At 31.9% G+C, this 15,730-nt stretch overlaps 1 long non-coding RNA gene across 1 annotated transcript; it reads right to left on the reverse strand.

Annotated features, from left to right (window-relative positions):
* Positions 1-10,791: 10,791 nt before the first annotated feature.
* LOC111629942 lies at positions 10,792-12,608 on the reverse strand. Its single transcript, XR_002757425.1, has 3 exons — positions 12,484-12,608; positions 12,286-12,341; positions 10,792-12,201 (listed from the first exon to the last, which is right to left on the reverse strand). It is a non-coding gene; the product is annotated as an uncharacterized LOC111629942 (long non-coding RNA).
* Between the last annotated feature and the right edge of the window lie 3,122 nt (positions 12,609-15,730).

Below are 15,730 nucleotides of genomic sequence, written 5' to 3' on the forward strand. Positions count from 1 at the left end.
CCAGCTCACCTAGATAAGATAAGAGTAGCAAAGGTCAAAAGAAACTATAAATGTTTATTACTATAGATAGATTTTTAACTTCATTATCTGTTCAGATATGATCTAAAATTAGGAATGGTCCAAAATTTTGTTTAAAAATATATATCGTACATTATTTCTGTCATTTAGTTTTAATAACTTAATCCCGAATAATCATTGTTCTGGTAGAAAGGAACAGTGGGAATGTTTCAAAATCCCCAGTCCCATTCGGCAAGAATGTTAATAGGACACGTAAGAGATCGTTCTCCATGAACTTTGACCAAACAAGAACAATCGTTAGTTAAAAAAAATAGTAAAAAAACTAATATATTTTCTTCTTCTTTCTCTATTTATTACTTAAACCATAATAAATAGTTAGAAGACTATCAATTTCTAGAAAGTTGGTTAATTTAAGATAAGCCAATTTTCAGAATTTATTGTTTTTTTTCCTTTCTGTTTTTTCTTTCCTGCAGTGTGTGCGCTTTTATATTTAAACAGAAATTTATCGTCAAACACACCTGTGTAAATAGTAATACTTCAAAGATTGTGTCGAAAGCGTCAGAAGCTGTTCAACTAGATATTTCACACACATACGCCATTCTCAATAAGAAACGGAGACTTAATGACGATTTGTCGAAAGGAAGAAGTTTTGCATCGACTGTTAAGTGGCCCTTGTCATAAAACAATAGCAAAATAACATAGCGTAACGAAGCTTAAAATCCAAGGTCAAACTGTAGGAGGAAAGAGTAGTCCTTGTTCGGCCGTTCACACTATCAAACGCGACAAGGTCACCCTGCATCCACTACATATTTACACTTTGTCCGGACCAGACTATAACCAAGGACAAATACTGAGCTTCTACTACTCCTTTACATTCTCTCTCTTTCTCTCCTTTTAATTAACAATATATTCCATTTAAGATTTATGTACTGTATATTGTCGTTTTAATTTATAACAGCTGGTTAACCTTCTTAAAATAGTAACAAAAACCGTTGCGTCATTAATCTGCAATCGAAACGAGATATAGAATGAAATTACTCATCGGTAAAGAAAAATAAATACATTATATATTATTAATCAGGAAAGAACTCTTTCGTGATGAAATAGTTCAGCTGATAGTATTTCGCAACCTGTGACTCAGAAATTTTATCAAAAGATTCAAAATTCGTGACGAATCGTCACGTGAAACCCCGCGTGAATGATTCTGCATCATCTCGCTCTTCCGCATCCTGTTATGTTTGAATCTTATACAAACGAACATAACAGACATTCCTTTCTCTCTCAAATCCCGCGTCTAAATAGTCGAATTTTTTAACCGTTATCTATTGTTTACGAATAATATTTTTTATCTTATTTATTAATCTAAACTATTCCAAACAGGTTTGGTAATGGCATTCCGATTTGATTAGCATGTTTGGAATGCAGGATGGGGTTAATGATATGATTAGAAAATTTGTTTAAAGAATTTTTAATTTTTTAACCCCCTTCATCGATTAAAAAAATAGCAAACATGTAGGCGAAAGAAAAAGTTGCTTCTAGAACAACCGCATCGTGCAGCGGGTCTTAAATCTAAGCAATATATTTAGATTTAGTGACGCGAATAACTAAAAATAAGAGAGGAGGAACAGGATTGAACGAGTAAATATTTTACTAGGAAATTTTGCAAAACGAGGAAAAACGTGTTTTAAGCGATTTTCGTACTTTGCCAATCGACATTTAGCATCTGAAGTCGAACCCTTGACGTGGCAATCGATATTTAGACAGCACGCTTATTAGGAAAGGTGAGAGCTTGTTTAACATTTTGGAACAAGACCATCTTCTACTTAACAGGCCGACATGACGAACCGTGCCACCATTGATAGATGCCCGACCAGCTGACGTGGTGGTATGCGGCGTATACCACGTGACCCGAAATTCCTTTGTGGGAGAGTCAAGGACACGTCAGCCAACTCTCTTTTTCGGCATGGCTTATTTGCCTGAAATAAATAAACGGGGCCGAGTTCTTTCCGGCCAGCACAGTAGGATGCCCTTGAAATGTCCCTTGATATGTTTCCGTTCAGACAGCCGCACGTGCTACTTCGCTATCCCCAGTGTTATAAATAGCTTCCTGTCAGGAGATTGAACTTTTCTGGTGTCTGGTTAAAAGCCACGGCGATGCCACATTTGGATCCGAAGTCGGATAACGTTACATGAATGAAGTTAATTATGACGTATTCATCAAGTTATGCAATATAAAGGAAGGAAATTTGTTAGACTGTGATAATGTCACGTCCTCTGATTTCCTGCCACTGTAGGCGGCGTACGGACCTAATTTTTTTTTTTTTTTAAACTCTTAGTATGTGCATACGTGTAAGCAGCGTTGCTTCGACCACAGGAATGCTGACCCATTGACAAAATACATGACGTAAGTGGCGCAAAATAGGTATTTCTTCATACTTTTAAGTAGAAATTATGCAAGGTCGTTACACTCGTGTCGAAGCGGATTTAATTAAAAGGATATATAATTTTTTTCTTCTAAATAAAATCTCCCTGAAAATATTATATATTTGCTTTGATAACAGGAAACTACAGCTGTCGTCGTCGGTCTGCACATTTCGCTGACTCACTAAATCCAATTTTGGGATGGTTTTGAGATGCAGCACATTTTTGCTCTTGAAAATCCGCACGCTCCGAATATTATGTAGAAAAATGCTAAATGGATTTTGAAGAGTCTGACACTTTGTTTTATTTTTTGCATAAGGAATGACATTTTTAAAAATATAAAAAAGCAAACTGCGAGAAATAATTTTAAAATATTACAAAATGGTTTTAAATGAATCGAAACTAAAATTCAGATGATAATGGATCGTGTCAAATGCGAAAGAATCGAAGGTTTTTATATGGGCAATTAAGTCAGACTGAAATATACAAAATATAGTACATAAAAATAATAAAAGAATGAAAAGTAATAACACGAAAAAAAAATACCATAAGGTATATGAAGCTGGTTATACAAAGTATTAAAGAAGAAAACAGAAAATGACAGGTGTAATGTAAGAGAAAATAAAGTAACAACAAAAAGTGAAACGGAAATCTGCATTAAAATTACGTAAAAGTGGAATTTTAAGTCTTCAAAAATGTGGTAAATTACTCAAAGTTGAAATCCCAAGAGAAGAAAAAGATGTAATATTAAAAAGGGACATATAAATCATGATAACCGAAATACTAAGAAGATGAGATAGAAATAAAAACAGAAAATTACTTCTTAAAAAGAAAATACACAGAAATTATCATGAAAGGAAAATATTCCCAGAAAACCATTACCTGAAAATACATAAAAAATCGAAGACAGAAAACTATGTATAGAATTATTATCTGAAAATTAGTGTTGAAAATTTTATGTAGGCCTATACATTGTTATTTTTATCTGTGTAGGAAAAATATTAATGACAAAGACAATGACAACACCTGTGTTAAAGAAAAAGCAGTAAATAACACGTTTAAGATGACAAAAATTACACAAAAATGGTGCAACTATGTACAGTACATATTATGAAACTAAAAAATTTAATGAATTTAAAAGTCAGAGGCAGACTGTCGAGGAAAATATTTCTAACTTTATTCGACTCCATATTTGAAATTCAGATTTTGTTTTTCTAAGAATTTAAATCGTTCTGCCTTAAAGGGGAAGAGTTTTAGAAGAGAACATCTGCGTTGGGAAGACTCTTTCTCACATTTAAATCGCCAGACTGCACGATTATTCGTTGGTCCGTAACAATTTGTTGTTAAGGCAGTAGTACCTGTAGCGGTCCAAAGATGGCGATTGTGGTATTGGCGGCATTTAGTTCATCGATAAACAAGACATCTCTTTAATCCCAAACACCGTCGTCGTCATCATCATCATCAATTATAAAAATACACTATTTACAAAAAAATCGATTTACTCATAAGAAACTTTCGATTAATCATCCCGAAAGTCGTAAATCCATCAAGAGTACGTAAATGGCTTTTGATGGATTTAGATTAATTGCTCATTTCGATCGATTTTTATCCCTGTGTGTGGTGTGTGTGTGTGTGTATATGTGTTTTAAATTTAAAATAAACTTTTGCACTTCGTTATACGAGCGTGAAAATTTCGCATACATCACGCGTGACGTGATTTTTTTTCCTTTTTAAAAAATATCCTCACGTAATCACATGAAGTTCAACTTTGATGCATTTTTATGATACAATTTCCGTTCGTCTAAATGCTATATTTTCGTGGTTATTATTATTTTGAGTAAACATAAATACTGTATATGACATTCTTTGAAATAAAAATATTTTTGTATATAAAGTATTATTATTATTGTCCTATTTTCCTATTGTAATACAACACAGGTGCGCTATTAAATATCAAAAACAAACTGGGTTAATGCCTAGAAAATAAAGTTGGAATTCTGCTGATTAAGTCGGTTTAAAGTTTATCCAGTTTCGAGTTCACTGTCAAACGTGTGAAGTTCTCAAAAGGGTAGTAGTAATATAGTAGTCAATGGATCTCCCCTTTCAAAAATATGGTTTTCTCCTTAGAGTTGATTTAGAGGCCGTTTTAAGGTGCTCAAAGAAATGAATCCAGCGAAGAGTAATATAAAACTACTTCCTACAGGAATTATTGTCAACTGATGGAAGGCAGTCGAAAATTAGACCGTTAGAGAAATTTATTCACATTATCTATGAGCTTTCAGGGGTTCGAGTGGTTAAGGTTATTATGTGGTATTTAAAGAATTGATAACCTTATGAGAGAAGTTTAGAGTAGGTCTCCCGTAGCGTCACTGTTGACGGAACCGTGTTGGCACCCCAGTAAACATACTTAAAAAAAGAGGGTTTCACCACGTTTAGAGAGATAAACAGAACCGCTCACGGAAGAGATCGTTAAATTTCCAGGAAGTGAACGATTAGTTGGAAAATTGACGGATCACTACAAGCAATTTCCCACCTATCTCTTTAGAAACTCACCGGATATACGTCCTAATGAAGACGGCATATGTGGGTCACTGGGTGATGCAGAGAGAAAAAAAGCGTGAGAACATCACGTAAAAGCCTCAAGAAAGGAAAAATGGCGGATGTCACATGATGCAAACAAGCGGAAATTGGTGATCAGAAGAAGGTGGTTGTCTGCTTTTTTTTCCGTTAATGACGGGGAAGGTAATTATGCTAATAGATCGATTGGAACTTTTTGCCTAATGGCATGCACGCTTTCGATCTGATAAGAGTTAATCTGTTCGTGAAACAATCGAGAGTAGAAGAAAGTTTCAACTGTTTATATTTAGGTCTATAAACCATTAGATCATTTGGAATTGTTTCGCAAGCGTTTCGTGTTTATAAATAAGAGCGCTATTGCTTAAACGCAATCACATTTCTCTCAATAACGTGAGTCAAAATAAGTGTATTTTTCATATAATAAACAATAAAAACAAGTACAGAAGAAAAATATTATTGATTTTAACTTCGTTTTAAAATTTGAATCAAACGCAAAACAGTTTAACATATTCTTATCATTTAGTCGATAAAAGCAATCAAAAGTTAACTTGATTTGATCAAAATTTGAATACTAGCCGCACATTCATAAATCTGTCAAAACCATAACAGAAAATCGAAAAAAGGAGAACATAAAAAACGTTATAAACACATTAAAATTTTAAGAAAGATTCCGTGTCCTGTCAATGGCATTATTTTTTTTTAATGACAAGAAACACAACAAAAATGACAAACGATGGATAGTCCATTAATGGTATGATCTTTACTAAAGGAAGATTCTTCGCTTTTGACTTTTATTTCTGCATAACAGGTTTCCGTTATCCAATAAAAATGACCGATGAGACTTACAATAATAGTAATAAAAAAAGTAAAATAATAATAGTAATAACGTATTCAACTACACAGTTGGACTCTAGTAGAAAATCTCGATACTCGATTTTCTTTGTTTGGTATTTTTCCTTCTGAAGTTATTCGATAGAAGGGAGTTGGCCCCGGGGCTAAAGTAGCAGCTGGTCTTACCTGAGACACACCTGCCTGGTTCAGGGTCCTATTTCCTCCTGTTCTTTTGTCTCGTAACGGGGGCCAGGGGGCTATTTCCTCTTTCTGTATTGGAATTTTGTATGTGAAACAGTGAATCAAAACAGGTAACACCATCTGTTTAATCGCCATTCAATACTATCCTTCTTAGGAAAGATATTTTTAGTAGCTTTTTTTTAAATATATTTCTCTTATACTAACACCAGAAAAAAATAGTAGAGTACACACGTGTTAACAAATATCGATAAGAGGATATTCTATAAAGATGGAACGGATCCAAAAGTGTAAATAACTCTTTTGTTAAAATATATGACATACAAGAAACATTCATCTTTATAAAACGTGATATAAATGGCCTAATTTTGTTCGCGTGCTAAAAAAGGTATACAAATTTCACCCCTTTAGCTAGTGTTGTATAAAACAAGATAAAAAAACGGAAGAGTTTAAATTTCACTTAGAAAGTTGTTCTTGTGATGCTTACGTAAAAAAATCTTTGTGTACGTTTCGGTTTTCTTCAGTTTCAGTTCCGTTCGTTGACTAGTGTTCACCCTTTAAACGTTTTGGGAAACAGACGGCACTCCCAACGACCTGCAGTGACACAGATATGACACACACGTGACTCAAGAACAGAGAGTGCCTTGTGGTATTATTGGACCGACTCCAAACCTTCTTGGCTGAGTTGGGTGCTAACATTAAATGGCAATTTTATCAAATAGGACATCTCCGTCTGAAAGGGGGGAAATGCCAGATACGGTTGAAACTCTGCCATTGTAACTACTGCACCATTAGATACTCATTTAATTAATTTGTTATTCCGGGTTACACAGATCTGAAAGGGAAATAGCACTGCAACATTGTTTTATAGTTTTTAAAAACTATAAAACAATGTTGCAGTGCCATTTTAACGTTTTTGCATTGGATGGCGGACGAGTAGCCTACAATAAAAGGTCGACTCCGCCGTGGAATTGTTATTACCTCAACAGCGTGTGAAGGGACCGAATGAAATTGACTCATCCTGTATGTATAGTCTCAAGAAATATAGTTTTTTGTAAAAGTAAAAAAATTGTTTTATAGTGTTACAATTTTCGCAACAGCTGTTCCGTCTATGCTTAACCTACCTTTAAACGCATCCTCGTGTTTACTTTCTCGACCACCCGTTTGCATGGGGGACGTATATGCATGGTAGTATCAAAAGCTGACCCGAAATTATGTCACAATAGCAAAAGAGTGAGCTTAAGGTAAACATCGCATAAACACTTCGAAATTTAGAAAAATTCCTTACATAGCGTGATAAATTCGCATTACCAACGTGAAAAAAGACCGTGACTAAATCGAAAAGTTAAATGGGGATTAAAAAAACCGAAACGGCGTCGAAAATCACACATCACGTATATCAAAAGTCGATGAAACAGGTGATTTTCAGCTGTAATCGCTCCCATCACGTTAACCAGTTAGATGTGCCGTTTTGATTGCCGTTCGAAATTAATAAAACTAACAGTTCTACCAGTTAACGGATAAAATATCGCACGATCTACACTTCATAACCTGAAAAAATCGTGCAACTTGTTTATTATTTTGGATGCAGTTCAAGTATTGTCTTAAGTAACGTTGACGTAATCTTATTCGGAGCAAGAGCAAAGCAGCTGTCGTCTCGCCGGCTAAATAGGAACATGTGCTTCGGGGTCACGTGATTGATATAGGTCAGACGCGTATCATTTCCATCGTTATTTTTTTCTGTTTATAAATAAGCCACCACATGCAGTTTTTTTAATTTTTCGTCTGGACGATCTCGTGAATGGAAATGGAGGACGAGTGACTCTTTCCATTGGACAAATCTAGAAACGGAGGACGAGATATACTTTTTATGATAAACGAGTAGAGCGTATCCCCTGTAAACGGGCTTATTCGCATTACACATCTGTTAGGCGGCAAGCTGCATTCAATCGAAATTTATGACGACGCTACCGCTGTTATAAATTTTAAAACAACGAGATGTCTCGAACGATACAGGTGAAACTACCTCTAAAAGTTTACTTTTTTTAACGTCTTACTTAAGGTGCTTTTCTTCGCTCTTTCTAAAGTCAAATTAATTTTTAGTCCTTTTTTTTTTAATTTAAGCAATCGTCTTCGTACTTTAATATACACAAAACACTTTTTTTCCGGTCTCGAGAGATTATTTAATAACAAAAGTCTGAATGATTTATACAGTATTGCAGAATTATAAACCATTCTAATGATTAATCGAATCAATTTTTATAAATCTCAAGTGTCCATTAATTTAAATTGCAGTTTTGTAACAAAATCTTAAAAATTCTATCCTTTGTCATAATTTGTAAAGAATAAGTAATGTGTGTCTTTGTGCAGGTAAGGCTCTTTAATGTTTGTTTTTTAAGTTCCCATTAGCTTAATTTTAAAAAAAGAAACTAAATTTAGAATATGTAAAATATTATCTAGACGTAAACACTATAAAAATAATTTTTTTAAAGTAATTTTATAGGAAGAGACGTAATAAGTTTTGACTGTAGAATATAAACCATTGGTGGAATCGTCGTTAAAAAAAGGTTTGCCTGCTGGTGGTTGACCCGTTTGTCAAGCGGAACAGATAACAGAAAAGACACGTCTGGATGATGGTTTTAAGCTCGAACCAACAGCTGTTTTGTAGTCAATAAATGCGAGTTTTGTTCGTACGGATCCCAGTTTTATTCAAGACAAATATATATTTTTTGTTTACCGAACGAAGATAACCGTTAGGATTAATCGTTTGTTCTATGTTTAATCGAGATATTTCCGGCCTGGCAATAACAAATAACGGAAATCAGAAAAATAATCTCTCTCATAACGACGCCAGATTTGGACAATGTTAGGGTGGTTTATGGGGGTATGTGGATTAAGTTAGTTCTGATTGGTACAGTGTTGGCGGCTTGCATGATATTTTTTTTATCTTTTGAGTTTTATGGATTAACGACATTTCCAAGATGAAACGAAGCCGTTGTTTTAAGAATTGATAGCCTAGCCGGGGAGTTGAGCCGATATTTTAACAATTGCGGGTAGTAAAGTTGATGTTTTCGGCTAAATTGCTAACTTTACCGTTAAATGTGTGTTTGGCCAATTGGTAATTCGGTATTGGGGTGAGAGACATTTTACTAATTGAGGGAATTAGATTTATAGCCGGAAATGGGGATGTTTTTTCCTTATCAACAGATATTGTATCGCGTAGATTATTGCTGACGTTTTATCAATTGGGAGTCTCACGTGCTTATTGCAACTTATATTTCACTAATCAAAATCGAAAATATGAACGAAAGCAACATTTTACGGGAAGAGAAGGAATTGGCATTTTACCAACTGGAACCGAAAACAAGAATGAAACCGATAACTTTACCAATTGGTGCAGAGCTGGAAGTGATATTTTATCAATTGGTATCCTTGTGCAGGAATTGAAACTGGCATTTTATCAATTGGTAGTCTAGTTCAGGAGTTAGAACTGATATTTCACCTTTTTCGAACACCCAAAAACTAGAATAAAACTGAAAATGCAGGGTTGGAAACGATGTTTTAGTCTGTAGCTTATTTCAAAGTTTGGAAATAATGTTTATTGGAACTATACGTTAAACATGAACGAAATTTGATATTTTGATGATAATTTTGCAAAAGGTATTAATCACAATGAAACCTATGAATGAAACTAACGTTTTAATACTGTAGTAGTACAGCAAGAAAGTACTGTATAATTGTTGTTTTATCAGCTGGTTACCTAGTGTTGAAGGTTACGACTGATGTTTTATCTATTGGAACCAAAAGTATGAATGATATTTTATCAATGAAACTCGTATAAAAAACCAATTATATTTTTGCATTAATCTTCATTTCATAAGTTGAAAAAATTTTCGTATTTTTATTTTTATTTGATTTTCTTAGTAAAGAAATGAGGTGAAATTTTAACTGAAACCAAAACCAAAATTCAGTTGATATTTTCGTTAATAATATAACGCAGAATATGAGTAGATATTTATGTAATTTTTGTGTGTAATGTGTTATAAATTAGCTGTTTTATGTACAGGAAATGGAACTTGTTCTACCTAGCAATTGTTAGTTTTGATGTATGAATGGGCCAATTTCATTATCAATTGGTAGTCTAGTACTGGACTGAAGTGCTATTTTACTAACTGCTAGTCTGGTGCAGGAGTAAAGACGTATTTAGCTAATTGTAGCCTAATGCTGGAGAAAAGACGTTTCTAGATAATTGTAACCTAGCCAGAGAATGAAAGACATGTTTACTCAATTGTTTGCCTAATACAGAAATACGGTTGGTAGCACCTGTGTTATAGTAAAGCTCTCAATTCATCCAGGCAGTCAAGATAGAATTTTTGGCCAATCGGAAACAGTTTTATTATATAAAAAAAAGGAAAAAACTGGAAATCAACCTTGGTATGACATCATCGAGTCGCGAAGCGTTAGCGTGTACGAGTTACACAACTCGACACCAATTTTCTGCCTACGCCCACATAGAGGACTTTTACGGTCACTGTTTTAACGATCATCTCCACGTTGCTTTCTCTAATATCAAAACCTTCCGTAGAATGACCGCGATGGGACAGATCGATGCACGCCAGTCCTACTTTCGTCATTTCAGAAACTAGTTCAGCAGACACAGTTACAATTTCACCCAAACTGGTAATTAAAAAGAAAAAATAAACCCACGCACATACACAAACTCGCAGACTGATTTTGTTTTCCACCATTTAAAAATACTCGAGAGAAGTTGATGTTCAATTTTGAACACGCTCCCATTGGGTCTGGTGCAGCTGGAAGGTGAAGATAAGCTTGTTGAGATGAAAGGAAATGTTTTACTGCCTAACTAAATCGATTAGGCCTATAAAAGTTTTGCTTGTAATTAGGTATTTGAAGCAGAAATTTAGTTTAAAAAATATATTTATGCTTGTACTAGTTTTCAAATCTATCGATAATACATCCCCCGACAATAGGGGATGTGGGCGTTGATAACCAGAACAAAAGCAAGATCGTTAACCTCCTCAATCAAAAAACATCCCACTTATATTAATTATAGAATAAACAAGCCATCAGATTTGCCCATTCAGAAAAGTTCGACTGTAAAAATAGCATTGTTACGCCACAGATCTTAACCTTTGATAGCAACTTTATAAATCGAGAAGTTAAAATATTATCAATTCATTCTTATCATCATTTTAATCTCTACCGATGCTTAATTTTTATTTTTTAACGTTCTAATTTTTGTTATGTAAAAAATATTACGATATGCTTTGATAGGATAATCTGCGACGTCATTCGCGTGTATTTTTTCTCAAAAATTTGCTTCCTCATTGTGAGTTACATGCATATAATCACCATTTTTCAAAGTCTAATAAGTAGAGAGAAATTTTTAAACCAGGTGCGCTGTATTGGTTTGCCTCAGGTGTGGTTTAAAGATCTCCCAAAATTTGGCCCCTCGCCCGAGTACAGGGCAAACAGTGCCTTAGTAGAAGAAAGTGGCACAAGTAGGCTGTGCACTTCGTGTGTATGGTATGTGACAGTTCGTGACGCGTGACACTTTTCGGACTTTTCGCAAGGTGGAAGTAGACCGGTATGACTATTGGTAGTTTTAACTCTCTATAGAGCTTTTATTTGTTCACTTCGTATGGTTATTGTAAAAAGCTATTATATACTTCTGGGAGAGATGATTTTTCTGTCATTTCTTTTAACGTCACGTTATATCTTGATCCGTCACGAAATCGTATAACGAACAGATCACCACGTTAAGCAATCGATGAACGTATAATATTTCGTCCTTACATATTTACTAGCCTCACCTTTAAGCATACGGTTAAAGTAGTACGGGGAAAAAACGAAATTAATTTTGTAATACAGTATCGTTACATAAAGTTTTATTCGGTATACTTGATATGTAACTTTTTAAAATTTATTTAATAAATGTTAATAATAACTTATAAATAGGTTTATTAAGAAAAGAACGAAGTTTTATCACATGAATAGCAAACATTGATTTTTGTTTCCGTATCTTCCTAATTTTATTATTAATTTTTTTGCGATTATTCTTGAGAAAATCAAGGTGGGTATCCTTTACACCGTCTAGCCGACTAGACGATCGAATGTCTCGTCTAAGAAACCTTTCTACGCACAGAAGTATTTGTTATTATTCTGAATATTAATCAAACATACCAAGCATAATATTTAAAAAATGCTATAAATTTTTACCTTTATACTTGTCTATCTAAAGAATTTTCCTGGTATTTCATTTCAGGAGAAAATAGCTGGAAAATATATAAAGTAATAAAATTTATATTAATCACGTAGGATTTATTAAAATAAAAATGCTAATGTAAAGTTTAAACATAGTAATAAGATTTCATCACTTCACTTGACATGCTTAAGATTCTAATAAATGTAAAACACCTTTAAGCTAAGCTGCAGGAAGTAAATTAGATTAAATAAAACTGCAGAGAATTATATTTGAAGAATTTTAATTGTATTATTCAAACGGAATTAATAAAAATCAACTTAAACAATTGAAATTTTTGCTTTGTTAATGAATAAAATCATCTGTGAAACAAGAATTGTTATGAAAAGATTCAATGCCTTCCAGTACTTAACAAGCTTGTTTATAGAACCTATTGAAAATCAAATCTGCTCCTAGCCAACGAAAGATATAAAAATAATTAAATTCAGCTGTATGAGTCATACATGATATTGTGTTATGTTATGGGAGATTTTTAAAAGATTAAAACCACATAAAGACCCAAGGACTGTAGCCGGTGCTGTATGTTAAAATAATGCAAATGAATTTAATCTGAATAATGTAGAGAATGTTGCATTTAATATGGAAACTTGTTTGTAAGACTCATGCCACTTAAATTAAAGAGATGACACAACTAGATAATATGGGCCATACACAAATTACATTTGTTACTCTTACAAATTTATTATAGTTAGACCTCTATACTAACCTATGCAAATTGCAATTAAATATTTGTCAAAAGACATTATTATTAATTTTTATATAAAATTGTTTTTCTCTCACGCTTTATGAATGTTAAATTTCAGTAGCCTAAATTTTAATTTAATTTAAATTTTGTTTTGCTTATCTAGACCTATTTTTATGATATAAAATATATGGATTCATTTAAGTGTTCATTAGCCCAGTTTTTAAATCTCTTAATAATTGCTATGAGAAGAAGCTTTATGACTGAACTGAATTCTTGTAATAAAGCTTGAATTAAAAAAAAAAAGTGAAATTTAACCTCTCAGTTAAAGAATGTAAACAAATGTGTCACATCAAAAAGAAAAACAGAAAAAAAATGTAAACAGTTAATAAATACTGTAACTATAAAGAAATGAGTCTGTCTACATTAATACAGTAGCAATTAATAAATGAAAGAAACCTTTTAAAAATTCAATACAGAATTCTATTTATTTTTTATAAAAGACTAAAACTAAACCAGCAACTAGCAATACATTATAAAGCAATAATTATAGTATTTAACAAGGTACATTGATAGAAAATTGTCTAGCTGCTAATTGTTGTTAATTTCAACAACTTCAGTTACATTATAATAATCTTTAATGTATATTTTCATAATATATTTTATCAACTTTTGAATCTCTTCAATCTTATATTTAAAACTTTTCCTAATCTGTCTTCTCTTAATAATGATCATTACTATAAAGTCTGATATAATCCTAGAGGCCCTAATGAAAAATAAATTAAGAAAATTAATATATTCGAATAATTAAGAGGCCCATTTCTGAAATATATTCAAAGAGACAAGAACCTTTTTTCTCCTGTACAGTTGTATTGTTATTAAATGTACATTTTCCATCACAAAAAGCTCTATAAAAAATCTTTATATAGCAAAAGAAAAGAATAGATTTTGGAGAGCAAGAATAAAACAAAACGAGTGAAGACCAAAAGAAATATTGTAAGTGCAAAAAATTTTCTCCGCTTATCCAGAAGTAACCTGTCAAGTTGTATTAAGAGAAAGGTATTGTTAAAAGTGTTTGTGTGGTTTGACTATTGTTTTCACAAAGGTTCCTTTTTTCTCAGTGACTTCTTGCAGTGATCTATTTTTGCTAGAAGATAAAAGAGAGTCAACCATTTTTAAATATTTTATTAAAAAAAAAGAAATTCAACAAGCAAAAATTTAGTTAAAAAAAAAAATATCAGGTGCATTACCCATTAGAAATCATTTCCACTATTAATTGAGATCAAAATAATTAAAAAGTAATTAAATAATTTCACTTGTTTCAACATAATTTAACAACTATAATTATTAATTAACAGTTATTGTTTCTCTTAATATCTGTAACCTGTAGATAAAATTACAGCTTTATTAGTACAAATTTGAAAACAACTGAAGCATAAACATAATGATGGAAAACTGTTTGTTTAGAAGAGATTCCAGTAGGGATAAATGGCCTGATGATTTGGATGATGAACCCAAAGGTTAATAATAATAATAAATTCTGAAAATGCAAGTAAACTTTATTATACTCATATATAAACTTTATTTCTGTTTAAAAGCCCAGGCATTTAAAATTATATAAACAAATCTCATACAAAGTATAATAAACAATAAAATATAACAAACACATATATATAGTTATGTTTGATAAAAATGTAATTTCTGTGGGAAGATTTACCTTTGAAGTCAGAAAGTGATAATTAACTCAGATTTTATCAGTAAATGCGGAAGTCTGTCATATTGTACTATCTTGTATCTGGTAGAGGAGACTTCTAGATTAAGAATCTGATAAACTCTCAACAGGATACAGGTTAAACATATAATATTCCCCTAATTGAATATTTAAATAGGATGTTAAAATAGTTGACACATTAAAAAAAGTAATAAAGTGTGATAAATGTTAGCAAGTGAGACTAAAAGGCAATGATAAGTATAATTATAGAGTAAAAAATATTAAATGATGATTCTATTTTTAAATCTGAAGAAAGAGTGATTTAAAATTGATGTTGGAGAATTTTCACATATAATTTACTCTTAGAAATATGATAAATTATAGGATTAATGCCACTTTTAACATTTAAAAAATGAAACAGAAATGTTAACATATAATATTAAAGATGAATTTAAGTTATATTTTGTTAAATTTCAGAATTAAACAGGAAAAAATGTTTTAACATCTTAAAAATTTCAACTTCACAGACAGAATAAGAAGCTAAAGAAAATAACAGTAAATATTTGTAATTACAGCAAAAAAAAATAATAATAATAATTGCCTGTAAACTTTTAACACATATTTTGTAATTTTGTTTTCAATAAAGCTGTATTATTTGGTAAAGAAAACATATTGAGAGTTCTTATTAAAATTACATAACATTGTTTTGTCAATATAATCTTGTCAACATCACTTAAAAGCATCACATCAGCATCTCTATAGAGCATCATCATCTTGTCAGCATCATTTACATCAGTTTTTCTTTTAAAATTTTATTATTTTTCTTGGCATATAATTAAATTTATAATTATATATATTGAAAACAAAGTTTTACTTACCATTAATAATAATAATAATAATAATAAATTTGTTGCACAATGTATGTAATTTTTTTTCTTTCTTCACCTGCAAAACTTCTAAGTTACATGAATTAATAATAATTATAATAATAATAAAGTTAGAAAAAAAA

This window comes from Centruroides sculpturatus, unplaced genomic scaffold (genome assembly GCF_000671375.1).
Source record: "Centruroides sculpturatus isolate CEXI.00-Female unplaced genomic scaffold, Cexi_2.0 scaffold441, whole genome shotgun sequence".
In the NCBI taxonomy this organism is placed as follows: domain Eukaryota; kingdom Metazoa; phylum Arthropoda; class Arachnida; order Scorpiones; family Buthidae; genus Centruroides; species Centruroides sculpturatus.